The 18,186-nt window shown below is 38.1% G+C and overlaps 1 long non-coding RNA gene and 1 pseudogene across 3 annotated transcripts; one reads left to right on the top strand and one right to left on the bottom strand.

Moving 5' to 3' along the window:
* The first annotated feature begins 3,038 nt into the window (after positions 1-3,038).
* Positions 3,039-5,400, top strand: LOC148691833 (uncharacterized). Of its 3 annotated transcripts, XR_015954827.1 has the most exons (4): positions 3,039-3,241; positions 3,637-3,715; positions 4,171-4,276; positions 4,392-5,400. It is a non-coding gene; the product is annotated as an uncharacterized LOC148691833 (long non-coding RNA). The 3 variants fall into 3 exon arrangements; XR_015954828.1 differs by lacking the exon at positions 4,171-4,276 and having other exon boundaries at positions 3,637-3,719; XR_015954829.1 differs by lacking the exon at positions 4,171-4,276.
* Positions 5,401-5,709: 309 nt separating this feature from the next.
* On the bottom strand, positions 5,710-8,692 carry LOC137737484 (uncharacterized; annotated as a pseudogene).
* Between the last annotated feature and the right edge of the window lie 9,494 nt (positions 8,693-18,186).

Consider the following 18,186-nt stretch of genomic DNA (forward strand, 5'->3'; position numbering starts at 1 on the left):
CATCTTAAGAGGCGTGTAATGCCGGTTATAAAAAAGGTTTTTCGCATGCGGATAATAAATGTGATTAAATTACATTAAATTATTTGTCAAATATATTTTTTTTTTTAACAAACGATATTATCTACACTAAGGTGGAGGAGGTGGGTAGCCTCACAATAGACTAGCAATAATGTGATTCAATCAGTTGTTTATTAAATATTATTTTCTCTATTTTTAAAAACGTTCAAAACATTTTAAAAGGTGTGTAATGCTATATAAAAAAAGATTTTTCAAACATGGATAATAATGTAATTAAATTAGTTGTCAAATGATTATTTTTTTTAACAAACGATATTATCTACACTAAGAGGGAGTGGGGTGAGTTTAGATTCACAATGGGCTAGCAATAATGTGATTCAATTAATGGTTTATTAAATATTATTTTCTCTATTCTTAATGTAAATTATATAGAAACCGATTTTATTATGTGAATTCGACTATTTTAATTGATTTATGAGGGGTTTCTTCTAGCATGATCTAAGATTATTCATTTACTTCAAATATTTGACTTTCCTTTTGTCAATATACGCATATACATTTAAAACGTGTAAGTCGGGCGTCGTGATTCAAAAAATGTCTTCGTCATTTTTAATTAGTTTTTTTGTGCTTTTTTTATTTTTTTATTTTTTTTATAATCAGTACCTCACAAAGGTTAGCAATAATGTGATTTAATTTCTCTATTTTTAAACACATTCAAAACATCTTAAGAGGCATGTAATGCCAGTTATAAAAAAGGTCTTTTGCACACGGATAATAATGTGATTAAATTAGTTGTCAAATGATTTTTTTTTTTTTAACAAACAATATTATCTACACTAAGGGGGAGTGGGTGGGCTTAGCCTTATAATGAGCTAGTAATAATATGATTCAATAAGTTATTTATTAAATATTATTTTCTCTATTTTTAAACACGTTCAAAACATCTTAAAAGGCATGTACTGCCGGTTATAAAAAAAGTATTTCACACGCGAATAATAATATGATTAAATTAGTTGTTAAATGATTGTTTTTTTTTTGACAAACGATATTATCTACACTAAGGGGAAATGGTGGGTTTAGCCTCACAATGGGGCTAGCAATCATGTGATTTAATCAGTTGTTTATTAAATATTATTTTCTCTATTCTTAACGTAAATTCTATAGAGACAGATTTTATTATGTGGATTCAACTGTTTTAATTGGTTTATGAGAGGTTTGTTCTAGCATGATCTAAGATTATTAATTTACTTCAAATATTTGGCTTTCATTTTGTCAATTTATGCATATAAATTACATTTAAAACGTGTAAGTCGCTTGTTGTACGCCGTGATTCAAAAAATGTCTTATGCACGCGCTTGAGCGTGTGCAAAAAGGCTAGTTGTTCTTCATTCGCAAGGCGGTAAGATGAGTTAGAATTAAGAGTTCCAACCGTTTGATAAATTTGACGGTTACAGTAAATTAGTTTCTAACAAGTCCTCAAAAACTAAAAGTGGTCTTTAGATGGGCAACACTGATTTTTAAAGAATTTTTACTACAAAACACCCAAAAACTAAAATTAGTTTATACTAGGAGTGACTTTTTAGAGTAAAAATGTTATTTTCGTTAAAAGTGAACAGTATCATGAATGTTTCGTTAAAACTTCCTATAAAAGGAAAACTAATAAAAAAATACTTGAAAAGTTTCAGTTCTGATCAAAAGAATAAAAATGTGTCGGAAGTGAATAGTACGAAGAGTAACTTTTTACAGTAAAAATGTCATTTTCATTAAAAGTGAATCGTAAGGGGAATTTTTCTTTAAAACTTCCAAATATAAATATTAGTAATTAGTAATACTAATAGATACATTAAAGACCATATCATCATATATACTAAACGTGAGCTTCATCCGACACTGTAGATCACCAGTGTCCGAACAAAAATGCCCTCGCTTCTCTATTTTCTTTCCGTTTGTCTCCCTTGGTTCTTGCGCCGGAGAGATGCTTTTGCCCCTGTTTTCCATGCGTTGGTCATCCTTATTCTCTTGACTTCGGGAGTCTTCTTAACGAGTTAGGGTTCTGTTCTTTCGTTGCCTTTCCTGATTTCGGCTTTGGTCTTTTCGTTTTGCCCGTTCTTTCTTCCAATCCTCTGCTTCTCTGTGGTCTCTGTTCTTTGTTTCGCAGAAAGGGTTGCTGATTTTTGTGGTTGCCCAGCCGTTATGCATCTATTTAGACTTGGGTTTTTTTTGTGTTCCGAAGGTTTCGACATTTGAGATCGAGGGTAATGAATTCCTGATGTTTGCCCCTTTTTTTCCGTTTTGGATTTCTGGGTTGTGGCTAGGATTTTGGCGTCTTTCCATCCCGCTGTGGAACAAGTGTGATTCAGCCAATGTATATTTTATAATCAAATCATGGAGAAATTGATATAGGTCTAATTTTTCAAGCCAATAGTAGGAATAGTCTAATTTTAATTTATTAAAATAAGTCCAATTCCTTAAATCTTATTATTTTATTTATCAATAATTACCTCTTAAATGATAAGATTTATTATAAAAATCAAATTTCTTCCTAATTATCTCTTTGATTATTTATTTATTTTGTTCTTTCTTGTTCTTTATCCCATTTTAAACCCCATTTATAGATTTTAGTTTTTATTTTTATAATCAACCTATATCATAGGTTAATTATATTTATCTACCTGTATGACAGATTCTTTTTTATAATCAAGTAAGATTCATTGTCTTGCTTGTAGATATATTATGTTTTTTTTCTACCTTTTAGTTAATTTTCATATCTTATTTATATGTATGATATACATTCATATATTTGTTACTTGAGTTAGGGTAAAATGATTTGCAGATAGATTTATGTCAATATATTATTTTTTTGTTATAAGATATTAATTATATTTTTTGGGGTTGAAAATTCATAATATTAGAAGATTTTAATTGATTTTTAATATTTTTAGAAATTATAAAATGAGCATTAAAAAAATAAATACATATAATTAGATAATTGAATTCACTCCTAAAACCCATTTATGTTTTTGAACGAGCCCCTGTAATCATTTTCTTTCGGTTTTTATTTTTGGTTTTTCCTTTGTTTCAATGAAACCTTAATCGTTTTTTTTTATTGCCAGTTGTGGTGCTCTCTTGGGGTTTCCCTGTTAAAAGAGAATTTTGCATTTTCGTTCTTTGGTTGGCAAATCTTGGATTTGTTGGCATTTGCAACGCTGCTGTAATTTTTTGGGTAAGTTTTTGCGCTTCTATTTTTTTTCGGTTCGGACATGGATTGATAATTATTGGATTTAAATGGATTCGTAGTGTTTGGGAAAAAGATGGGAGGAGTTGTTGAGATTGTGTGAAGGTCTGTTTTTTCTCGGTTTTATGCTGCAGGGGGTTACAAACACAGAGAGGAGGAGAGGAGGAGAGGAAACATTAGTTTAGATTGTGATTTAACATGAACAAATCCATGTGTTGACTGCGTTGAAAGGCACAAATTTTTTTGACATGTTTGGGTTTTATCTCATATGGGTTAGATGTCTGTTTGATTTGTTAAACCTGTGTATCTGCATCTGTCTTATACATGTGGATTAGTGGAAAAACAAAATGGTATTGCTATGACAGATTGTTGGTCACTTACAGGTCTGAAGACTAATGCTACGAATTGTGATTCCAAATCAACTTATCCTTAATTCACAAATACCAAGATCGTTATTTATCTGTGGGTACATGTGATTTATAAATTGACATTCTCACTGAGTTTTTTCTGCTAATTAAATTTCTATAATTAGTTTGGTGTTTTCATTTCGTTTGCTTATTTGATTTGCCATTGCTTCGCATGGATTAAGTTGCATAGAGAGATAGTAAACTCTGTTTCATACTTTTTTTTGGGGTTTCGGCTGCTTTAGGTTTGATTTGAAAGAAACTCAGAAAAAAACGATGGGCGGTGATGTAGAATGGTTAAATTGCAATTTCAGTTTTAGATGCTTAAACTTAGGATGTGTGTGCTGCAAAGTGAGTCGGCTAAAGAGGCCCTTGCTTATATCCATTATGTTGTCTTCTTTTTTTTTTTTTTTTTTTTTTTGTGTGTTACTTAGTGCTGTGCGAATTCTGTGCGACTATTGTGTTCACTGATTGTGTTGGTTGTCATATCGATTGGTGTTAATCCTTTTTCAGAGTTCAAAAATCTCTTCCAGTCTTAAACTCAACGTCAATGGATAAATCCATATATCGGCTACCTTGAAAGACACATTTTTTTTTACATGTTTGAGTTTTATCTCAGGTGGGTTAGATGTATGTTTGATTTGTTAAATCTATGCATTTCAGTCTATCTTGTTTATGTGGATTAATGCAAAAACATAATAGTATTGGCCTGACAGATTGTTGTTCACTTGCAGGTTACAAAACTAATACAACTTTGGTTTCCAGATCAGTTTATCCGCAATTTGCAAATACCAAGATCATTGGTTATCTGTGAGCACATGTGATTTAAAAATTCCTGTCACTGACTTTGCTCTGCTGATTAAATTCTGTGATCAGTTTAGTTTTTTTGCTTTGTTTGATCATTTGATTTGTCATTGCACCGTACTGATTAAATTACGTACAGAGACAATAAGTGTTGTTTGGTATTTTTTCCATTGAGATTGGTTTAGATTTGATTGATAAAAAATAAAAATAAAAACTGACAAAGAAATGATACGCAGTGATATAGAATGGTTGAATCAATCATCTGCTCTGCTTCTTCTGTGGATACATCAATATAACTACCAATAGTATGTCAAAGTACTCAGAAATTTTTACTTTATTTTCATTAATGTTTTATGCTTATATTCTATCTTCATTGATGTTTCTCTTTAGGGGAATTGACTTTTACGAATTTATGCATGCACTATCTTCATTTCATCTACTCTAAACGCACGTCCAATTACCAATTTCCCCACTAATAAATTAACCTGGGCATCTAAAAGCACTGGTGAACACACTGTCTCCGAAGATGTACCCATTCCAGATGCCTTAATTAAGCCAAAGAACATTTAAACAATCAAACAATTGTTACATCAATCTTTGTAGCATTTCTTTGTTAGTTAGATAAATTAAACAATTCTGCTGTTCCTATCATGTTCTTTGATTCAATTAAACCATCTGAATCCAATCATTTTTACCGTGTTGTACTCATTTAATAATGATTTACTTGAAATTTCACAATCATTTTACCCTTTCATGCATAATTCTACGCCACAGGTTTAGATAAATATCATAACACTAAACGCAATTTTATGTTAACTTCGCCACGTTCAATTTACCAATGTTCACAGCTAAAATTGATTACACAACCTAGCTGCAGGTATACCGCAGAATACATTGCTCTCCACAGAGGTTCTGCTTCTTTTTCTTATTATGCTCTCTAACCTGAAGAATACATTACCCTTTTCTTGGTCATGTATAAAGATAAGAATTATAAACAAAACAACCAGCTTAAAAAGCTAGTCTCTATTCGCCTTCTTCATTGTATGGTTAAGCTTACAGAGAACGTCTTATCAACCATTTGGGTAACTTCGTAAATCAAAATGACCATGTCTCTATTTGTCTTACGATTTGCTCTGATTGAAAGTCAAACCAATGCCAACACAAGCAGACGAGCATCAACATTTTGTATATTTGACTCTCATGTACTATTCCACAACAGTCTTTGTTGTTTTTCATTTTGGTTGCAGGTTTGAATTACAAATTAACAAAACTGTACAGTCGTGGCCACATTGTAAGTCTGATTAATCATCCTAAGAGAATCACTTTATAATTCTAATCTTTAAAACCAGGTACCCTTTTTTATTGTTGCCGTTAATGAAATCTCACTTCTTCTTGACACCACTCATTATACTCAATGTAAATAAAATTGTACAGTACCAAGACACAACGCCGCAGCACCGTGGGCACTATTACTAGTTTTTACTACACATGAGATCTATAAAACATATTTATGATCTACAAGGTGGTCCATAAATTAAATTTGTCTAAACATCGTTGCTGGTCTGGGGTTTAAACCATCCTCTTCTCTAGGGTAGAACAGGATCACAATAAAATGCAACTAAATTACTATTTGGATCACATTCACTGACTCTAAAAATGACGCTATGTCTCACCCTTAATAAAGATGTAATCCATCAGCAAAGATTTGTCAGTGAATATGGTACAAATAATAAGATTAATAGTCTACACTTACCAGGTTGAGATCTGGTGGAGCACGAGGAAGGCCTCGTTTGGAGCGTAGCAATACATGGTTATCCAAGAAGTATGTATGGTGGTGATAGAAATTACTATTGGGATAGCAGGCGGCACATAGATGATCAAGTCCAAAATCAAGGCAGGCAACACAAGTAAAATACAAGCCGCAGAGGTAAACTCTACACCCTCGGCACAAGATGTTCCTTGTCTTGATGATGTAGTAGAAGGCGAGTACTTCGGAAAAATCCAGGCCGCCTTTGCGGTTGCGATCCAGTTTTTCGAAGAAGCTAGGGTCGTTGACAATCCAATTGTAGCCGCTTTGCTGAAGAATTCGTAAAATTCGGACGAGCCGATTCGGCCGTTGTTTGTGTCCATGGATTGGAAGAAGGACCATGCGAGCTGTTGAAGTTTTGGAGTGCCATGGCAATGGTATGATAAAGCAGCTGCATGTAGTTCTTCAATTTCCATGTAGAACTGGACACCTGGGCTGCTTAATTGCTCTCGGTTCCTTTATATATATTTTTCTTTTTTGGTTATACAATAAGTACTCAAACTAGTGGTACTGACTGAGTCTTATGTTTAAATTAAGCCAGATTGTTGGTAGACGTTAATTCTAATTAACTGTTAATATACGAGTGTTGCTGTTTGTGTCACATTTACTTATCACATTATTGATAACTATCTAATACAAACAAGTCCTCCATAGAATTATTGATCACATTGATAAGTGAAGTCCAAATAGAATTACTCAGCTTTATTATTTTTGATTTTATTGGTACTTCAAAAAATTGTATTATTCTTTCAAAATATATAAAGTACAAAGTGCATGATGAAAATTTGAAGTACGAATAAAAATATCACTATAAGCTCAAACTCGAGCATATAGGATGAACCTACAAATTTTAAGGGGGTTATGCGATGTGAGAGAGAGAGATGCAGAAGGAGATAAACAACCTGTTGCATTAATATCCTATATATCAAAAATGTTATTCTTATCATTTATTCTTATCATTACCCTTTTCTTGCTCATGTATAAAGATAAGAATTATAAACAAAACAACCAGCTTAAAAAGCTAATCTCTATTCGTCTTCTTCATTGTATGGTTAAGCTTACAGAGAACGTCTTTTCGACCATTTGGGTAATTTCGTAAATCAAAATGACCATGTCTCTATTTGTCTTTCGATTTGCTCTGATTGAAAGTTGAACCAATGCCAACACAAGCAGACGAGCATCAAAATTTTGTATATTTGACTCTCATGTACTATTCCACAACAGTCTTTGTTGTTTTTCATTTTGGTTGCAGGTTTGAATTACAAATTAACAAAATTGTACAGTCGTGGCCACATTGCAAGTCTGATTAATCATCCTATGAGAATCACTTTATAATTCTAATCTTTAAAACCAGGTACCTTTTTTTATTGTTGCCGTTAATGAAATATCACTTCTTCTTGACACCACTCATTATACTTAATGTAAATAAAATTGTACAGTACCAAGACACAATGCCGCAGCACCGCGCTGGCTCTATTACTAGTTTTTACTACACATGAGATCTATAAAACATATTTATGACCCTAATCTATCTAGGATCTACAAGGTGGTCCATAAATTAAATTTGTCTAAATATCGTTGCTGGTCTGGGGTTTAAACCATCCTCTTCTCTATGGTAGAACAGGATCACAATAAAATGCAACTAAATTACTATTTGGATCACATTTACTGACTCTAAAAATGACACTATGTCTCACCCTTATTAAAGATGTAATCCATCAGCAAAGATTTGTCAGTGAATATGGTACAAATAATAAGATTAATAGTCTACACTTACCAGGTTGAGATCTGGTGGAGCACGAGGAAGGCCTCGTTTGGAGCGCAGCAATACATGGTTATCCAAGAAGTATGTACGGTGGTGATAGAAATTACTATTGGGATAGCAGGCGGCACATAGATCATATGTTCCTTGATGATCAAGTCCAAAATCAAAGCAGGCAACACAAGTAAAATACAAGCCGCAGAGGTAAACTCTACACCCTCGGCACAAGATGTTCCTTGTCTTGATGATGTAGTAGAAGGCGAGTACTTTGGAAAAATCCGGGCCGCCATCGCGGTTGCGATCCAGTTTTTCGAAGAAGCTAGGGTCGTTGACAATCCAATTGTAGCCGCTTTGCTGAAGAATTCGTAAAATTCGGACGAGCTGATTTGGCCGTCGTTGTTTGTGTCCATGGTTTGGAAGAAGGACCATGCGAGCTGTTGAAGTTTTGGAGTGCCATGGCAATAGTATGATAAAGCAGCTGCATGTGGTTCTTCAATTTCCATGTAGAACAGGACACCTGGGCTGCTTAATTGCTCTCGGTTCCTTTATATATATTTTTCTTTTTTGGTTATACAATAAGTACTCAAACTAGTGGTACTGACTGAGTCTTATGTTTAAATTAAGCCAGATTGTTGGTAGACGTTAATTATAATTAACTGTTAATATACTGAGTGTTGCTGTTTGTGCCACATTTACTTATCACATTATTGATAACTATCTAATACAAACAAGTCCTCCATAGAATTATTGATCACATTGATAAGTGAAGTCCAAATAGAATTACTCAGCTTTATTATTTTTTATTTTATTGGTACTTCAAAATTTTCATTTTGCTCTCATAAGTGTGTAGACATCGAAATTTCAGTGAAATAAATGTTAACCAATACAACACTTATTTCACCTATATCATTCCCTCACTTCACCAACAACCTCCACTCATTTCACCTACATCATCCATTTACCTCACCTACAACCTCTACTCACTTCACCTACATCATCCACTAACTTCACCAAAAAAATGAATGGTGGTGATTCACTCTCAAAGCCTATAAATAGGCTTCTCCATCAAGAGGAAGAGACACCAATTCACAAATATATTTCTCTACTCCCAAAATGGAAGAGAATACTCCCTACACACACCAAAACCTTGAAGCCTTAAAGTTCTAAAGCTCTCAAGAAAATCCCGAAGGATCAAGAAAGCACTCTTCGTTCTTCGTCAAATCCTCCTTCAAGATCAAGCCCCAACGGCCCTTGAAGAACTCCCACCAACTCAAGATCAAGCCCCGACAGCCCCTTGAAGAAAGTGTTCATCATTCATCATCCGTTCATCCTAAGATCAAGCCCCAACGGCCCTTTGGATCAACAACTTCAACAAACCCATACACCCATTCTTCAAGATCAAGCCCAAAAGCCCTTGAAGAAAACCAACTGTTCATTCAAGATCAAGCCTCGACGGCCCTTGAAGAAAACCAACCGTTCTTCAAGATCAAGCCCAAAAGCCCTTGAAGATCCGCTCATCCATCAACATTTAAGATCAAGCCCTGAAGGCCCTTGAAGAAATTTCCATCAACCTTCAAGATCAAAGCCACGAAGGCCCTTGAAGAAACTTACAACTGTTCATCCAAGATCAAGCCTCGACGGCCCTTGGATCAACAAATCTACATCTTACGGAGATCGAATCAGAGGACCAAATTACAAAGAGATCGTAACCCCAAAATCATCAAACACAAAAATATTATTTTGTACAAGTTATTCTTGTCTCTTGTTTTCAGGAATTTTTCGTGTTCACAAATTTGGCACGCCCGGTGGGACATCTCTACCTCTCATCTCTATCCTCAAATCATCGAAAAACGCAAATGGCATCAAGAAAGGATCAAGTTATTCCTGCAATCAAAGCAAAGAACAAGAACATCATCGTCGCAAGTGGTGATATTTCGGGCATCATAACCCGAAGTAAGGCAAGAGCTCTTTTTGCCGCGGCTTCCGCCCCTGCATTAACTCTGTCAAAGGAACAAGAGCACCTGAGGCACGAGCCTGTGATCACCCTAGCCTCGCTAAGGGCATCAAGAGGGGAAAGCCCGAGGAAATACTCAGAGTCCCTACTCTCCGACGTTGATTCGAGCGGCAGTACAACCATGCAAGTCATGACCACTGGAGCAACTTCAATCGAGGAGCAGCTAGCTCAGATGAATGAAGCAATCGCAAAGCTCACACGGACTGTGGAAGAGAAGGACTTGCAGATTGCCGCACTCGTCAACCAACTAGATGCGCGGCCTGATGTGAAAGTCGACCCAAATGATAGCCTAGTAAAGAAAGAAGTCGACGAAGAAGAGGAGCCTCCAGCAGAGAAAGTCGAAGAGAAGCTGAAGCTAGACTAAGCAACGACGTTCATGGGATCTCTCTCTATCCAGCAACTACAGGAGATGATTGCAAGCACTATCAAGACACAGTACAAAGAAAGTTCACATGACTCTGTACTGTACTCAAAGCCCTACTCCAAGAAGATTGATGCTTTAAAGATGCCAAGGGGTTATCAGCCCCCAAAATTCATGCAGTTCGATGGAAAAGGCAACCCGAAGCAACATGTCGCCCATTTCATTGAAACTTGCAACAATGCTGGGACAGAGGGAGACTACCTCGTCAAATAGTTCGTGCGTTCACTGAAAAGTAACGCTTTTGATTGGTACACCGACCTCAAACCCGAGTCTATCAACAGTTCGGACCAGCTAGAAAGGGAATTCCTCAACCGCTTCTACAGCACTCGTCATACTGTAAGCATGCTAGAGCTGACCAGTACGAAACAGTGGAAAGATGAACCTGTCGTCGACTACATAAATAGATGGCGTTTTTTAAGTCTGGATTGCAAAGATCGGTTTTCTGAAACCTCTGCTATTGAGATGTGCGTTCAAGGCATGCACTGGGGTTTACATTACATCCTCCAAGGCATAAAACCAAGAACATTCGAAGAGCTGGCAACTCGTTCCCACGACATGGAGCAGAGTATCGCTAATCACGGGAAAAATGAGCTGATTACTAACTTCAAGAAGGACAAAGTATTCGCCCCAAATGTAGACAAGACTGGGAAGAAGCCCGCTAAGGAAGCTTTCACCGTCAACACTACCCCCATCAAGACCACCTCAGCACCCATCAAGATCTCCTCCAAGAAGAAAGCGAAGGAGATAAAGGCAAGTGAGCCTTCTCGCACCCAAGACATATACAAGAGCACTTTGAGAGAGTTGAAATAGAAAACGTACCCTTTTCCTGACTCTGATATGGCTGCCATGTTAGATGACTTGCTGGAAAAAAAGATGATTGAGCTACCCGCATGCAAGCGTCCTGAAGAAATGAATTGCACAAACGATCCTAGGTACTGCAAGTACCATCGTATTGTGAGCCATCTTGTTGGCAAGTGCTTCGTTCTTAAAGAACTTATCATGAAGCTAGCACAACAAGGGCAAATTGAGCTCGACCTTGAGGACACGGCCGCAACGCATACCACTACAATTGCGTTTGGATCGTTTAATCCTGTGCCTCTCCAAACGACACCTGACCATTCCCGTGAATGCTCAAGTTGCACGGCACCTCCTACATAACCATCATTGGAGGGAAGCGACCAAGATGCACATGCTGATGATGAAGAATGATGGATATTGGTAACCTATAAAAAGACAAGGAAACCAAGACCACGAGTCATACAGCCAAAGATGGAACAAAGAAGAAATCACCACGGCCGCAACAATGCGAAGCCTAAAAGAAACATAAAGCATGATAAGACAACATATGCTGAGGAACCTACGGAGCAGGAGCCACGCATTCCCGTTTCCTTGCATGAGTACTTCCCGAATGACTTTTTCCAACAGTGCACTACTGTGGCCTGTCACATGGTTGAAGTAGAAATAGAAGAGCCCTCAAAAGGCAAAGCTATCGCCACTAAGGTAGAAAAGACCCTCACACCCGAAGAAGGTCTGCCAACACACTTTAGCATCGAGGAGCAGCTAGCTCAGATGAATGAAGCAATCGCAAAGCTCACAAAGACTGTGGAGGAGAAAAACTTGCAAACCACCGGACTCAACAACCGTCTGGAGGCGCAACATGGCGTCAAAGTGAAACCAAGCTCTCTTCCAACTAAGAAGACTGAAGAAGGCTTTAACCCAAACACCTACGAACTCATGTCAAAGGCTGGGCATGACTTTGCTTTCTCTTCAAATCTTGGAAAGAAGGTTTCAAACATCGTCAACGACAAAGATCGTGACCTCACTAAGGCTCAAAAGAAGTTGAAGGGGCATGATTACGGAGTTGAGAACAACAAAGCTGGACTTAGCTTCCCACCAAATGCACCCGTGAAGATTTCAAGCAAAGTGAAGAAAGCTAGCGCTCAACACATCAGCGTGAGCATTGAACAAGACCAAAAAGAGCCTAAACCCGCCCCTCGGACGTCGGTCTTCGATAGGATGAGCCATTCAAGCTCCAAAATTTCAGTGCTTAATCGCATTGGTAGTCAAGACCGAACCTCTGTTTTCGAGAGGCTTAACGCGCCAACATCCCAAAGCTCTGTTTGAAAGGTTGTTAAAACCTAAGAAACAAAGCAACACAGCTATCTCTCCTCTGCGACGATCAGCTTTGGAAAGATTTGAAGATAATAAGAAGCCTTTTGGAAAGAGGAAGACAACACCAAAGGAAGAAAAGTTCGATGGGTTAGCAGAAAAAGGCGACGTTCGAAGCTTGATTCCTTCAAGGATGAAGCGCCAAGCAATCCTAGAGGTCGACACAAAGGGACCACTGAAAGTAAGAAGGCGTACTATCATCCACACCAGACAATCCTTATGCCAACAAGCTCGAGAAGACAACACTAAAAAGGAAGTCCAAGATGTTTTCCACAAGAATGTAAAGAAGACGAAATCCCCGAGGAGGATGTCACTGCTGCACCACCACAGCTCGAAGATGGGGGGCAAGCCACGGTCGATGATCTCAAGGAACTCAACTTAGGTACAAGTAAGGAACCAAAGCCTATCTTCGTAAGTGCATTATTAAGTACGGATGAGATAGAGGAGTATTATCAGCTGTTGTTAGAGTACAAAGACGTCTTTGCTTGGACCTACAAAGAAATGCCCGGCTTGGACCCTATCATCACTGTTCATCATCTTGCGGTCAGTCCTGGAACACGACCGATAAAGCAAACTCAAAGACGCTATCGATATGAGTTTATCCCACAAATCGAGGTCGAGATTGACAAGCTAATCGAAACAGGCTTTATTCGAGAAGTGCAATACCCCAAGTGGATCTCCAACATCGTCATTGTCCTTAAGAAATCAGGACAAATACGTGTTTGCGTAGACTTCCGAGACCTCAACGATGCTTGCCCAAAGGATGACTTCCCCTTGCCAATCATTGAAATCATGGTGGATGCAACCACTGGCCATGAGGCATTATCATTCATGGATGGCTCTTCTGGGTACAATCAAATTCGCATGGCCCTCGAAGACGAGGAACTAACAGCCTTTCGTACTCCAAAAGGTATCTACTGCTACAAGGTGATGCCCTTTGGTCTAAAGAACGCTGGAGCTACGTATCAACGCGCAATGCAGAAAATCTTCAATGACATGCTACACAAAAACATAGAATGTTACGTAGATGATGTGGTGGTTAAGACGAAGAAAAGATCAGACCACTTGAAGGATCTGCGAATAGTGTTCGAAAGGCTGCGAAAATACAACCTCAAGATGAACCCGTTAAAGTGTGCATTTGGCGTCACCTCTGGAAAATTCCTCAGCTTCATCGTTAAGCACCGTGGTATTGAAGTAGACCAATCAAAGATCAAGGCCATTCAAAGCATGCCCAAGCCAAGAAACCTGCACGAGCTGAAAAGTCTACAAGGACGGCTAGCCTTCATCAGACGCTTCATCTCCAACCTCGCAAGGCGTTGTCAACCGTTTAGTCGCCTTATGAAGAAAGATGTTCCATTCGTATGGGACAAAGCATGCCATAATGCTTTTGAAAGCATAAAGAAATATTTGTCAAGTCCACCTGTCCTGGGGGCACTTGTGCCCGAGAAACCGCTCATATTGTATATTGCTGCTCAGGAAAGTTCAATCGGAGCACTCTTAGTGCAAGAGAATGAATCCCAGAAAGAAGGAGCACTTTACTACCTCAGTCGAACTCTCACCGACGCTGAGTTGAACTATTCCCCAACAGAAAAAATGTGTCTCGCTTTGGTGTTTGCTATTCAGAAGCTTAGACATTACATGCATACTTACACCATCCACCTCGTTGCTAAAGCCGACCCTGTAAATACGTCATGTCCAAGCCAGTCTTAACAGGGCGACTCGCCAAATGGGCTTTGCTTCTTAATCAATATGAGATCATCTACGTCCCAGCTAAAGCAGTCAAGGGACAAGCGCTAGCAGACTTCCTTGCCGATCATCCAATCCCGGCTGATTGGAAAATCTCAGGCGACTTGCCTGACGAGGAGGTGTTCTACATCGACATCTTCCCGACATGGACGATGTTCTTCGACGGATCCGCACGAGCAGACGGAGCGGGGGCAGGAGTAGTATTCATGTCGCCACAAAGGCAAATACTACCTTACTCCTTCCAACTGAGTGAGCTATGCTCCAACAATGTTGCTGAGTACCAAACATTGATCATCGGGCTCCAAATGGCGATCAACATGGAAATCACAGCTCTTGAGGTATATGGCGATTCTAAGCTCATAATTAATCAACTCTTAACTGAATATGAGGTGAGGAAAGATGATCTTGTCCCATACTTTCGGCTGGCAACTCAACTGCTACAAAAGTTCGAGGCCGTGACACTAGAACATGTGCCAAGAAAGGAAAATCAAATGGCAGACGCTCTTGCCAATCTAGCCTCGAGTATGACACTAAGAAAAGATGAAGCTGCAGACGTGCCAGTTTGCCAAAGATGGGTGATTCCGCTCGTTAATGAAATGTCACTAGATGATACAAATGTCATCTCAGTACTTCCAGTCGATGCTGAAGAGTGGAGACAACCGCTGATCGACTACTTAGAGCACGGAAAGCTTCCAGATGATCTTAGACACCGTTCCGAAATACGTCGACGAGCACCTCGCTTCCTTTACTACAAAGGGACACTCTACCGACGCTCTTTTGAAGGAGTGCTCTTGAGATGCCTAGGTGAGAAAGAAGCTAATCAAGCCATGGAAGAAGCACATTCAGGTGTGTGTGGGGCACATCAGTCTGGACCAAAGCTACATTTCCAGCTTAAAAGAATGGGTTACTACTGGCCGAGCATGGTGAAGGACTGCCTGGAACACGCCAAAAGGTGCCAAGCCTACCAATTCCACGCCAACTTCATACATCAACTGCCTGAACCATTACACCCTACAGTTGCTTCATGGCCGTTTGACGCATGGGGATTGGACGTTGTAGGAACAATTACGCCAAAGTCATCTGCAGGAGAAGCTTACATCCTAGCTGCAACAGATTACTTCTCCAAGTGGGCTGAAGCCATACCTTTAAGGGAAGTCAAAAAGGAAACTGTTGTTCGTTTCATCAAGGAGCATATCATCCACCGATATGGTGTGCCTCGCTACATTATCACTGACAACGGAAAACAGTTCTCCAACCGACTCGTGGACGAGCTTTGCGACAAATACAAGTTCAAGCAGCACAAGTCTTCCATGTATCATGCTCCGGCCAACGGCCTCGCAGAAGCATTCAACAAGACGTTGTGCAACCTCCTAAAAAAGGTAATCGGCCGAACAAAGAGAGACTGGCATGAAAGAATAAGTGAAGCACTTTGGGCATATAGGACTACATACAGGACTCCCACCCAAGCTACGCCTTATTCTCTTGTATATGGCGTGGAAGCTGTGCTACCGCTCGAAGTCAAATCCCCTCACTAAGGATGGCTATACAAGAAGGCTTGACTGATGAAGAAAATGCAAAGTTGCGCCTTCAAGAGTTGGAAGTGCTGGATGAAAGAAGGCTTGAAGCTCAACAACACTTGGAATGCTACCAAGCACGACTATCCAAGGCATTCAACAAGAAAGTCCGCCCAAGGTCTTTCCAAGTCGGAGATCTCGTGCTGGCATTGCTTAATTGCTCTCGGTTCCTTTATATATATTTTTCTTTTTTGGTTATACAATAAGTACTCAAACTAGTGGTACTGACTGAGTCTTATGTTTAAATTAAGCCAGATTGTTGGTAGACGTTAATTATAATTAACTGTTAATATACGAGTGTTGCTGTTTGTGCCACATTTACTTATCACATTATTGATAACTATCTAATACAAACAAGTCCTCCATAGAATTATTGATCACATTGATAAGTGAAGTCCAAATAGAATTACTCAGCTTTATTATTTTTTATTTTATTGGTACTTCAAAATTTTCATTTTGCTCTCATAAGTGTGTAGACATCGAAATTTCAGTGAAATAAATGTTAACCAATACAACACTTATTTCACCTATATCATTCCCTCACTTCACCAACAACCTCCACTCATTTCACCTACATCATCCATTTACCTCACCTACAACCTCCACTCACTTCACCTACATCATCCACTCACTTCACCAAAAAAATGAATGGTGGTGATTCACTCTCAAAGCCTATAAATAGGCTTCTCCATCAAGAGGAAGAGACACCAATTCACAAATACATTTCTCTACTCCCAAAATGGAAGAGAATACTCCCTACACACACCAAAACCTTGAAGCCTTAAAGTTCTAAAGCTCTCAAGAAAATCCCGAAGGATCAAGAAAGCACTCTTCGTTCTTCGTCAAATCCTCCTTCAAGATCAAGCCCCAACGGCCCTTGAAGAACTCCCACCAACTCAAGATCAAGCCCCGACGGCCCCTTGAAGAAAGTGTTCATCATTCATCATCCGTTCATCCTAAGATCAAGCCCCAACGGCCCTTTGGATCAACAACTTCAACAAACCCATGCACCCATTCTTCAAGATCAAGCCCAAAAGCCCTTGAAGAAAACCAACTGTTCATTCAAGATCAAGCCTCGACGGCCCTTGAAGAAAACCAACCGTTCTTCAAGATCAAGCCCAAAAGCCCTTGAAGATCCGCTCATCCATCAACATTTAAGATCAAGCCCTGAAGGCCCTTGAAGAAATTTCCATCAACCTTTAAGATCAAAGCCACGATGGCCCTTGAAGAAACTTACAACTGTTCATCCAAGATCAAGCCTCGACGGCCCTTGGATCAACAAATCTACATCTTACGGAGATCGAATCAGAGGACCAAATTACAAAGAGATCGTAACCCCAAAATCATCAAACACAAAAATATTATTTTGTACACGTTATTCTTGTCTCTTGTTTTCAAGAATTTTTCGTGTTCACAAAGTGTATAGTTCTTTCAAAATATATAAAGTACAAAGTGCATGATGAAAATTTGGAGTACTAATAAAAATATCACTTTAAGCTCTTACTCGAGCATATAGGATGAACCTACAAATTTTAAGGGGGTTATGCGATGTGAGAGAGAGATGCAGAAGGAGATAAACAACCTGTTGCATTAATATCCTATATATCAAAAATGTTATTCTTATTATTTATTTTTATCATCATTTTTACTAATTTTCTAATAGAAATGAGATCCCCATGTGTTGGCAGACCTTACATTTATTAAAAAGATGCTGCAAATAAATGTTAAATCAAACTCTACTCTATATCTATAGATATAAAGCGAGAAGGCAAAAATGATGAAGCTTTCATAAACCCAAAATAACGCTTCTCCCATTAGGGTTTCAAAAGAAAAACAAATTTACAAAAATAAAAGAAAACACCCAAAGACTATGAGTGGTTAGTAAGATTATTATTTATTGGTTTGCCTTTTTGTTTTCTGGTTTCTTTTCAAATAGAAAAATAAATAATAAAATAAAAGTGTCGATTGTCACACATTTATGTTGATCATCTCTAAGATACGTATATTATAAGAAAAATTAATAAAAATTATTTGAAAATTTTGAGTTTTAACGATAAAAACAAAAAAAAGAGTAAAGTGAATTGTATCAGAATTGATTTTTTAGTGTAAAAGTATAATTTTTCGTTAAAGTGAACAATACATGAAATTTTTCGTTAAAATTATCTATATTATATACCGAAAAAGACTAGTATATTATATACCAAATCAGAGTCATTCTTCTTGGTCGTCTCC

The sequence above is a fragment of the Pyrus communis genome, chromosome 13 (genome assembly GCF_041283825.1).
Source record: "Pyrus communis isolate YQ-2024b chromosome 13, ASM4128382v1, whole genome shotgun sequence".
Classification (NCBI taxonomy): domain Eukaryota; kingdom Viridiplantae; phylum Streptophyta; class Magnoliopsida; order Rosales; family Rosaceae; genus Pyrus; species Pyrus communis.